Genomic DNA, 11,277 nt, shown 5'->3' on the forward strand with positions numbered 1-11,277 from the left:
CTCTCTGTATCTATCTATCTATATACACACACACATACATACTTATAACATATACATAGACGCGCGCGCACACACACACACACACACATTAGATTTTAGATCAGGTCTTTCTGGTCTGCATAACTCTGTCTGTCTGTCTGTCTATCTATCTATCCGTCTGTCTGGCTGCCTGTCCTCTGCTGTCTGTTTTTGTCTGTTTGTCCCTCTAACTATATGCTGCTGTGTCAGATATTGCGAATTTGATCGAGTGGAATTCACAAGGTGATTATCAATTAGAAGCACGTGTGGAGTTTGGGAAATTATTTTTTTCTCAATCTTACTGAACCGATCTACCAAGGCAGACTGACTGTCCTGATCCATTAGCCAGCGGGTCGGTGACTAGCAATCTCTCACTTGGTGCCCCAGATTTAACAACATTGATGATATATTATTGAAGGGACCTCGAGTGCAAAAGGTAAGAGAAGGTTCACATGATCTGGCTGTGAAAATGAAGCACTGCGAGCGGATAATCAACTATAATGAAAATTCAAATGTTCAGCCGTAATCTGGCGTCTGGACAGACAGAGTAACAACGCACAGAGAAAGATTCAAGAGAGGATGCAGATTAACATCAAGTACCCTTCAGAGCTCCAGCGTCATTTTTCCAACATAACAAAGACTGCCAGCCAAGTCTCGACACTACATTCCACCGGAGAATGGATAGATTCCACGGTTCCTTCAAGAATCAGACTGCAATTGTCCCCTGTCACCTTCGCTCATGGAAAGTCTGTACTTAAAGTTCGCCTACTGAGTACTGAGTGCTCACTTGTTCTCCCCATCCATAGCTCTCATCCGCATGATCATATAGTTCCTCATCTCCCCATCTCCCCATCTCCCCATCTCCCCATCTCTACATCCGGCAGAGTAGCGACACGTCCCTGCCCATACCAGACGTGATGCAGCCTGTCAGAATGCTCTCCAGAAGTTGTTTGAGTCTATTCGTTAATCTCCTAATGAAGTACTGGATAGCCGCTGTCTTGCCTTCTTTATAACTGCATCGATATGTCGGGAGCAGGTTAAGTCCTCAGAGATCTTAACACACAGGGACCTGAAACGGCTCACTCTCTCCACTTCTGATCCCTCTATGAGGATTGGTATCTCTCTCCTTCCTGAAGTACACAATAAGCTCTTTCGTCTTACCGACGTTCAGTGCAAGGTTTTTGCTGCGACACCACTCAACTACTTGACATACCTCTCCCCTGTTCGCCCTCTCGTCTCCATCTGAGATTCGACCAACAATGTTTGCATTATCAGTAAATTTATAGGTGGTATTTGATGTGTACATTTGTTGACTCGATATGCACACGGATGTAAGGAAGATCGAGTGACATTGACAGGGTAGGAAGCCAGATTAGAGTTTGAGTGCATTTGATTTGCTTTTTAGCTGGAATGAAAATACATTGTGGGCCGAACGGCCTTTTCACGGGCTGTATATTTTTAGGTTCTATGCACGATGATATCTGTAATTTTCTTCTAGATTTTCTTTCTATATGGAAAAAAAACACGCGTTTGCAGCTCTGGGCTCTCGTGGCGCAATTGGTTAGCGCGCGGTACTTATATGGCAGTACGCGGCGGAGAAATGCCGAGGCTGTGAGTTCGATCCTCACCTAGAGCACTCGTGATTTTTAATGCTTGCTGTGTCCGGGTGACTAGGCGTCTCTCAAGCTGAGCATTCCACTGGAATGTTACATTTGATTTTGTGCCTCTGAGACACCCCGCTTATTATTGTAATTAACTTCGAATCGATGCACCTTTGATTTTGATCTGAGCAGGAGAGTGTGAGTTTACACCCAGGGCTGAGTGCTCAGTCCACTGCTGTTCACTCTGCCGTCCCATGACTGTGCTGCAACACACAGCTCGAATCATATCATCAAGTTCGCCGATGACACGACCATGGTGGGTCGCATCACAAAGAACGACGAGTCAGCTTACAGAGAGGAGTTGCAACGGCTAACGGTCTGGTGCAGAGCCAACAACCTGTCTCTGAGTGTGAACAAAACAAAAGAGATAGTTGTTGACTTCAGGAGGGCACAGAGTGACCACTTCCCGCTGAACATTAACGGCTCCTCGGTAGAGATCGTGAAGAGCACCAAATTTCTTGGTGTTCACCTGACGGAGAATCTCACCTGGTCCCTCAACACCAGCTTCATAGCAAAGAAAGCCCAGCAGCATCTCTACTTTCTGCGAAGGCTGAGAAAAGTCCATATCCCACCATCCATCATTATCACATTCTACAGGGGTTGTATTGAGAGCATCCTGAGCAGCTGCATCACTGCCCGGTTCGGAAATTGCACCATCTCGAATCGCAAGACCCTGCACCGGATAGTGAGATCAGCTGAGAAGATCATCGGGGTCTCTCTTCCCGCCATTACGGACACTTACACCACACGCTGCATCCGCAAATCAAACAACATTATGAAGGACCCCAAGCACCCCTCATACAAACTCTTCTCCCTCCTGCCGTCTGGGAAAAGACAGCGAAGCCTACGGGCTCTCATGATCAGACTGTGTAACAGTTTCCTCCCCCAAGGCAATACCCGGAGCCTGGACTGACACCAACCTACTGCTCCCTACTGTGCGTACTTTCTTGTTTATTATTTATTGTACTGCCTGCACTGGTTTGTGCACTTTATGCAGTCCTGGGTAGGTCTGTAGTCTCGTGTAGCTTTCGAGTTTTTTTACGTAGTTCAGTGTAGTTTTTGTGTTGTTTCATGTTGCAACATGGTCCAAGAAAACGCTGTCTCGTTTTTACTGTGTACTGTACCAGCAGTTATGGTCGAAATGGCAATAAAAAGTGACCTGACTTCAATTGACAACATACACATTAATTTAAGAAACCCACCCTGACAATCTGGTTCCTCACTTCTCCCTCTGTTGTCTGTTTCTCTCTATCCACACGCACGGTCCGCTACTGAACAGAATAAAACTCAATGCAGTACGTAGGAACATATATTTACTGATAATAAATGTACGTTGAACTTTGAAGAACCAAAGCAACAGGAAAATGTATTCGATATTTTTTTCTCTCCCTGTGGATCTAACTGGATTCTGTCTGGCAGTGTAATCGATATTTGAAAATAAAAATGACAGTGGAAAGCCGAATAAAAAAGAGGCGGCTGTAATGACCGTTCATCACGAGGGGAGTAAAGAATGGACCATGGAGACAGGAGGAACTTCAGATACGAATATCTGAAATAAAAAAAAAAATGCTGCAGGAGCTCAGCGGGTCAGGCAGTTAACGTGTGCGAGGGTAATGGACAGTGAATGACAGTGAACGAGGGTAATGACAGTGAAGAGTCCAAACTCTTCCCAGAAGTTTTTAAATCTAAACTGAGGTGAAAGAGGGACGATGGCCTGTGGGAGGAGTGAATTCCCTCTGGATATCGCTGCTGCCCAACCCTGTTCACTTTATCATCCTGAAGGTAAATCCCCCAAAACTTCCCTCCAAGTCTCTGTTTTCTGAGGATATACCTGAGGTCCCTCTTTCACTTTAGACAGGAACATCAAAAAATAAGTGCAGCTGTTGGTTATTCAGCCCATCAAACCTGTCCTGCCAGTCGATACTACTAATGAATGTTTGCTCTCTCACAACTTCTCTCGTGTTCCAGGTCCACATTCTTGTAAATCCCCCAGTCTTTGAAAATGTATCGCCTTCCTCATTATGTACCGCCAGTGATCTAATCACAGCAAACCTCTAAGGGACAGAAATCCAGCCATTCACAGTTTTCTGTGGGAAGAAATTGCGATCGCTGTCAGTTGCAAATCAGCCCCATTATGTCCACTTGTTGAAAGCTCTCTTGCAAATGGAAACATATCCCTTGGGTGGGGTAAGTGGAGATTACACGGAATCCGCGTGATCGCAGGTGTTTAACCTGGATGTCCCAGTTTCCCACAACATCCCAGTATATATGTGTGATTTAGGTTTATTTTAATGTCTCTTTACATGTAGGTGAGCGGTAGAATGCGGATGAGAGCAAGTGGTAACTTCAGGGGAATATAAATGGCTGGGGCACATTTTGCTTAAAATAGTCCTTGATGGCTAGCATGGAGTTAATGTGTTGAAAAGCCAATTTCCACGCTGTTTATTTCTCTGACTCCCTCTCAACATTAACCCTGTTGTGTCCTCTCAGCTTTTGTCTGGTTCAAATAGATCACACCTCATTCTTTAATCTCTAGCTATTCATGATAGGGCAGCACCTTTGATCCAGGAATTCGCTGAGCTAATATCTTCTGGACTGTCAACATGTACATATTCTCTCTGAAATAAGGGATTCAGAACTGTACACAGTGGTCGAGGTGTGGCTGTGCGAACACTTGGCACCGTTGTATTTCTAATCTCCAGCCCTGTTGTAATAAATACCATTGTGCCATTTGCCGCTTGATGCACCATCACACTAACTATTCTATATCTCACACGCAGGAACATCTTACGTGTAAACTCCTGGAGACGATTCCTCTTCCCTCACATTTTCCACCATTGACCTCCATGTGCAGACTTTCCATTTACTCTTTCTATCTATCAGTGTGCAAGTCCAAATTTGTGCATTGCAACCGGCCCTTTCGAGTTATCAGCAAACTTGGAAACAAACGTTGACACACGCTTACAAGTGGGAAAACAGACGATGACTGTGTCGGGTACGGGCCGACTCGAAGCGAAGAGACCCGAGCTCGAGTGCGTATGGAAGTAACAGAGTGAGGAGTGACCCAAGGTTTTGAAGATTTATGAAACAGGGCAGATAGAAATGGCCTGTTGTCGGAGCCGTGGGCAAGAGAGTGCCCGGCTCTGTTTGCTGCTCCGCGGGGTTTGCACGTCTCTGTGCTGGCCTGAGACTGTGACCTGCAGCTTGTGTACTTCTCGCCCTGGTGCAGTGATGCCTGACTTTCCAACCTTTAGTTTTGCATATTGTGTGCGTGTTTTTATTTTTGTTCGAGATCTCTCTCTCTCTCTCTCTCTCTCTCTCTCTCCATAGTCGGTGTTTGACACTCTCAATGAGCTTTATTGCGTTTCTTTGCCCCGTGGCTGCCCGTGAGGAGACGAATCTCAAGGTTGTATCGAGTCTGAACAATTTGATAATAAATCTACTTTGAACTCTGTTGTGCGCACCAGACAGAATTTGGACAGATTGGTTAAATTCGATCTCACAGAACTAAATCAAAGTGCATTTGCTTTAACTTTTAGTGTGGAAGAAATTAATCTGTAATATACACAAGAGGCTGGAGGAACTCAGCACATCAGGCAAGATCTATGAAAGTGAACCAACACTCTTCAGCTTTCCTTTTCCGATCCACGTTGTCTGCCGGACAGCTGAGCGCCCAGTTCAGCCCGGGTCAGTAGGACGGTCTGGACTATTACACCTACCACGAGGTGTTGCGCTGAGTCACACATTCCTGTGCAGTAACCTATGTAATTCCTTCTCGGCAATGAACCCATTACCCTTCTAATGGAAGCTCCCTGCGGGATAACTCTGCCGTTCTGTCTCATTCTGCTGACAAGAAAGGCGAACACTGAGAGCAAATGACATTTCAAACATTACTGCAGATAATCTTGTGTGGTCATTTCTGTGGGATGTAATCTTACCGAGTAGTCGCTTGTTTTTGCTGAGAAGCTGCAAGACTTCAATAGATCTCTGGGACTTCCTTGCGGGCTTCTACCGTCGCGATTTATTAAGAACTTCAGGAAGGACATTAAAAAAGATAAAGTTCGGTTTAAGCGGAACAGCCACTGTGGGAGCGGCCGGTTTTGGCGTAGAGAGCGTCAGAGATGCTTGGCTCAGTGTTTGACACCAGAGTCGTGAGCGAGAAGGGGCGGAGTCTCCAGGCAAGTTTCTGGAAGGCTTCGTTATTTCTTTGACTATCAGTGCAGATACAGTGCAATGTGAATGCGTCCAGAGTCAATGGTGTATTCCTCGTGTTCTTCATGAGACCTCCAGCCTCCCTGATAATAAGGTTTTCACGTACAGCACCCAGGTACAGCTCACTGCAAACCGTGTTAGGAGACCGAACGGCAAATCGTTTCGGGGAAGTGGGAGGGGGTTGTGACTCTGCTGGCAAAGGAAATGAAAGCAAAACCTTTGACTAGACTAGGATTGGAAGATGTAGAAGCCATCTGGATATATTTATGAAATAGCAAGTATTAAATTACATTATCGATGTTACATACATGCCTCCGGTCAGTGGCAAGGATATGACAATTACAGATTGAAAAGCCATGTTAAACGATCAATTTTACCATAATGACGGGAGATTTCAATATACAGGTTGACTCGGGAAAACAGGCTGGTGATGGGACGCCAGAGAAAGAATTTGTGGAATGCCGACGAGATGGATGTTAGAGCAGCTTGTGGTTGAGCAGGCTAAAGAACAGGCTGCTGTGGGTTGGATATTGCGTAATGAACCAGATTTGATCAGGGATGTTGAGGTTACTTCCTGAGGAGGCAGTGATCATAATAGCAATTCACCCTACATATTGAGAGGGAAAGCCTGACATTAGATATTATCAGCTTTTCAATGGTGTAAACGGAACTACAGACACATGAGAGCGAGTTGTCCAAAGTTAATTGCAAGGAGGGACGTGCGAGGATGACGGCAGAGCGACGATGCCTGGTGTTTCTGGGAGGAATTCTGAAGGTGCGGGGCAGATAAAGCCCAAGGGAGAGGTATTCTAAAGCAACCAGAGCTGACAGGGGATGTCAACGACAGCGCGAAAGCAAAAGATAATTCACAGAATGTCACAAAAAGTGGTGGGAATCTAGACGATCGGGGAGACATTAAAACCCAAAGTGGTGGCATCCGTCAGTCTTGTGGGACCATAGATCTGCGCCTGGAAAGTCTTGCTTCAGTCGTGCCGTCGCGGTGAGGCGACGCTGGAGTGTCCTCTCCAGGGCGCAGGGCTGGGCAAGGTTGAATGGAAGACCGTCAGTTGCCCAAGCTGCAGGTCTCCCCTCTCCACGCCACCGGTGTTGTCCAAGGGATGGGCAAAGGACGATGCAGCTTGGCACCGGTATCGTCACTGGAGTTGCCAGAACGAGGCTGAAGGCAACGTCGGATTGCCTTAGGTTCTCCAGCTCCGGATTTGTCCTCAGGTTTACCCTCGAAGCCTTTCCCATGAGCGGGTATGTCCGCAAGACAGCGGAGGTTTGAAATAAGTGTTTTCCCTCTCTTAGATGGGCTGCCTTCCCAGGCTGACGAGCTCCATCTACCTGTGAACCAAAAGAAGGCTTCTAAAAATGCAATAAGGAGAGGTAAATAAGATCAAATAAGAAGATACGCTAGTGATAATATATAAAAAGTATGCATTTTTCAGAAATATAAATATTACAATAGATGAGACAATGCACATCGGAACGCTGGAGAATGACTGGAGAGGTAGCAATGAGGGATTAAGAAATGGTTGACAAGCTTCAGTATCAGCGTTGTTCCTCACTTTGGTAGACACGGGCAAATGTAAGAGTCCTGAACGGTTGGAGGAAGTGGGGACAGTAAATGCTATTTCTAAGGTGAAAGACCTTGGAAGGCGGGTTGGTCTGTAGATGAGTAAGTCGCATACCAGATAGACTACATCCCATGGTTCGAAAGAGCTACTTGAAGGGATTGTAGCGATCCTTACGCAGATTGTAAGATTCTGAAATGTTTCTGGAGAACCGGAAAATCACAACTCTCATTCCACTCTTCAAGAAGGGATGGATCAAAAGACGGAAAATCTATACATTATTTGGCGGCCGACATGCAAATACTTGTTTGACAATCTGTTGGAATTCTGTAGGAAATAACAGTGAAGGTAGAAAAAGTAGAGTCAATGGATGTTGTACCCTTGGATTTTCATAAGGCCTTTGATAGGGTGCTGCATATGAGACCGCTAAACCAGAATAGAAACGTGGTCTTATAAGAAAGGTGATATGCTGAACGGCAGGGCACAAAGAGTGGGAATAAATGGGACTTTTCCTCTGATTGGTTGCCAGTAACTAGGAGTTATTCTGCACGGGATAGTGCAGGAAATATTTCTTTTCATGTTATAAGGCGATAAGACCATAAGATATAACAGCACAAGTAGGCCAATCGACCCATTAAGTCTGCTCCGCCATTCAATCTTGGGCTGACCTACTTCTTCCAGACATCTCCACTCCCGTGCCTTCTCCCCATACCCATTGATGCCTTGTATAATTAAGAAGCGATCAATCTCTGCCTTAAATACACCCAATGACTTGGCCTCCACACCCGCACGTGGCAACGAATTCCATAGATCTACCATTCTCTGCCTAAAGTAATTTCTCCGCATCTCTATTCTCAATGGACGTCCTTCAACCTTTAAGTCGTGCACTCGTCTTACCCTCCCCTACCATGGGAAATAACGTTGCAATATCTAATCTGGTCAGGCCATTTAGCATTGGGAAAGTTTCTATCAGATATCCCCCTTGTTTTCCTGAGCTCCGGGGAATACAGACCAAGAGCTGCCAGACGTTCCTCATACCTGGAATCATTCTCGTGAATCTTCTCTGAAACCTCTCGAATGTCAATATATCCTTTCTAAAATAATGACGCCAAAACTGCACACAATACCCCAAGTATGGTCTCACGAGTGAGACCATAAATCCGCAACATCACGTCTCTGCTATTATATTCTGCACCTCTAGAAATTCTATACCGTCATCTTCAAAACCGACTCAACCTAGAGAACCTTCAGGGTATCCTGCAGAAGGACACCAAAGTCCCGTTAAATCTCTGCGTTTTAAATGCTCTCCCCATCTGAATAATAGTCTGCGTATTTATCTCTTCCACCAAAGTGCAGGAACATACAATTACCAACGTTGTATTTCATTTGCCATTTTTCTGCCCATTCCCCTAAACTATCTAAGTCTCTCAGCAGGCTCTCTGTTCCTTCAGCACTACTCGCTACTTTACTCATCTTTCTTTCATTTGCAAATTTAGACACAAATCCATTAACCAATAGTCCAATTCATTGACATACATCGTCAAAAGCAGTGGTCCCAGCACTGACCTCTGTGGTTCTCCACTAGTAACCGGCAGCCAGTCAGAATAGGATCCTTTCATTCCCACTCTCTGTTTTCTGCCGATCAGTCAATGCTCCACCCATGCAGAAAACTTCCCTGTAATTCCATGGGCTCGTATCGTGCTAAGCAGCTTCATGTGCGCACCTTGTCAAAGGCCTTCTGGAAATCCAAGTACACCACATCTACTAAGTCTCCTTTGTCTACCGTGCTTGTCACTTTCTCAAAAGTTTGCGGTTTGTACATTAGACAGGATTTTCCCTTCAAGAAGCTCTGCTGGCTTTGGCCTGTCTTGTCATGTGCCTCCAGGTACTCCTGTAAGGTCATCCCTACCATGAGTTTCCAACCACTTCTCAACAACTGATGACAGGCTAACAGGTCTTTAGTTTCCTTTCTGCTGCCCCCACCCTTCTTAAAAAGCTGAGTAACATTTGCAATTTTCCGGTCACCTGGTACAGTGCCGGAATCTGTCGATTCTTGAAAAATCATCGTTAATGCTCCTGCAATCTCTCCACATGAAAGTATATTCCATCAAGTCCAGGAGAGTTATCCGCCCTCAAATCATTAAGGTTCCTGAGCATCTTCTCAGACATAATTTTCCCTGCACGTACATCACTTCCCTGAAACTCTTTAATGCCCGATATACCGTAGATGTCTTCTACTGAGAAGACTGATGCAAAATGAGCATTAGGTTGCTCTGACATCTCAGCGTCTCCCATTGCATTATCTCCAAAGTCAATTTCTATTGGTCCAATGTCTACCCACGAATCTCGTTTACCTTTAAAAAATATTTTAGAATCTTCTTGTATAATAATCCCAGCTTGTATTCATAATTCATCTTTCTTTCGTAATGATACTCTTACGTTCTCTCTGCAAGTTTTTAAAATCTCCCCAATCCTCTACCTTCCCAATAGCTCTGGCTTCCTTCTATGCCTTCTTTTGCTTTTAATTTAGCTCTGACTTCACTTGTCATCTTCTTCAATATGAAATTTTTTTCTTACTTGGAATACATCTGCTTTGCACTTCCGTCAACATTCGCAGAAACTCCAGCCATTGCTGCTCTGTTGTCCTTCCTGCTAGTGACACGATTTCTCTATCAACTGCTGTAAGTTGAAATCCACATTCCCGTTGCTGTTTAGAGGAGGTATGCAAATGCCATTAGGGTCTTTTTACCCTTTCCATTTCTTACCTCAACCCATAGAGTTTCCAATCCTACGTCATCCCTTTCTAATGCTTTAATATTATTTCTTATACACATTGTCACACGACCCATTTACCTACTAACCTAACTTTCCGATGCACCGTATATCCCTGGACGTTCAGCTCCCAATGGCGGCCACGCTTTTGCCAAATTTCAGGGATGGACACTGCGTCATACTTGCCAATCTGTAGCTGAATTTCAAGATCGTCCATTTAATTTCTTATGTTGCGTGCATTCAAATGTAACATTTTCAGTCCCGTATTTGTTGCTTTCTGTTTTAAATACCACGCCTCTATTGCCCTGTAACTCACAGTACCAGCTGTTATTATACCTCATCTCCTGCCTGTCCTATCTATCTTCTCTTTTACACGATTTCTTTGATTTATTTCTGTTTTCCCCTTCCTCTGCCTATCACTCTCGTTCCCATTCCCCTGCCAAATTAGTTTAAACCCTCCCGAACAGTTCTATTAAATCTGCCTGCAAGGATGTTGGACCCCTTTGGGGTCAGGTGTAGACCCTCCTTTACCTCCCCCAGAAGAACACACAGTGATCCAGGAAACCGAAGCCCTACCCCCTACATCACTTTCTCAGCCACGCATTAATTTGCCTAATCATGCTATCCTTGACTCGTTAGCAATCCTGAGATTACTACCCTGGTGTTCCTACTTTACAGCTTCCTACCCAACTCCCCGAATTCTGTCTTCAGGACTTCCTCCACTCTTTCTAGCTATGTCATTGGTACCGACGTGTACCAGGACTTCTGGCTGTTCGCCCTCTCCCTTCGTAATAGTCTGCACCCGATCGGAGACATCCCGTACCCTGGCACCTGGGAGGCAACACACCATGCGGGTATCTCTATCGGGCTGACAGAACCTCCTGACTGTCTCCCCCACCATGGAATCCCCTATGACTACCGCGTTTCTCATTTCCTTCTTTCCTTTCTGCACCATATGTCAATGATATCGGTGACGGACTTTGTGATTTTGTGATTTTGGACGATGCATTGTTCTGAGGAAGCAAGGAGTCTGTAGA

At 45.2% G+C, this 11,277-nt stretch overlaps 1 non-coding gene across 1 annotated transcript; it reads left to right on the plus strand.

Moving 5' to 3' along the window:
• The first annotated feature begins 1,560 nt into the window (after positions 1-1,560).
• On the plus strand, positions 1,561-1,654 carry trnai-uau (transfer RNA isoleucine (anticodon UAU)). Its single transcript has 2 exons — positions 1,561-1,598; positions 1,619-1,654. It is a non-coding gene; the product is annotated as a tRNA-Ile (tRNA).
• The last annotated feature ends 9,623 nt before the right edge of the window (positions 1,655-11,277 follow it).

The sequence above is a fragment of the Hemitrygon akajei genome, unplaced genomic scaffold (genome assembly GCF_048418815.1).
Source record: "Hemitrygon akajei unplaced genomic scaffold, sHemAka1.3 Scf000047, whole genome shotgun sequence".
Taxonomy (NCBI): Eukaryota; Metazoa; Chordata; class Chondrichthyes; order Myliobatiformes; family Dasyatidae; genus Hemitrygon; species Hemitrygon akajei.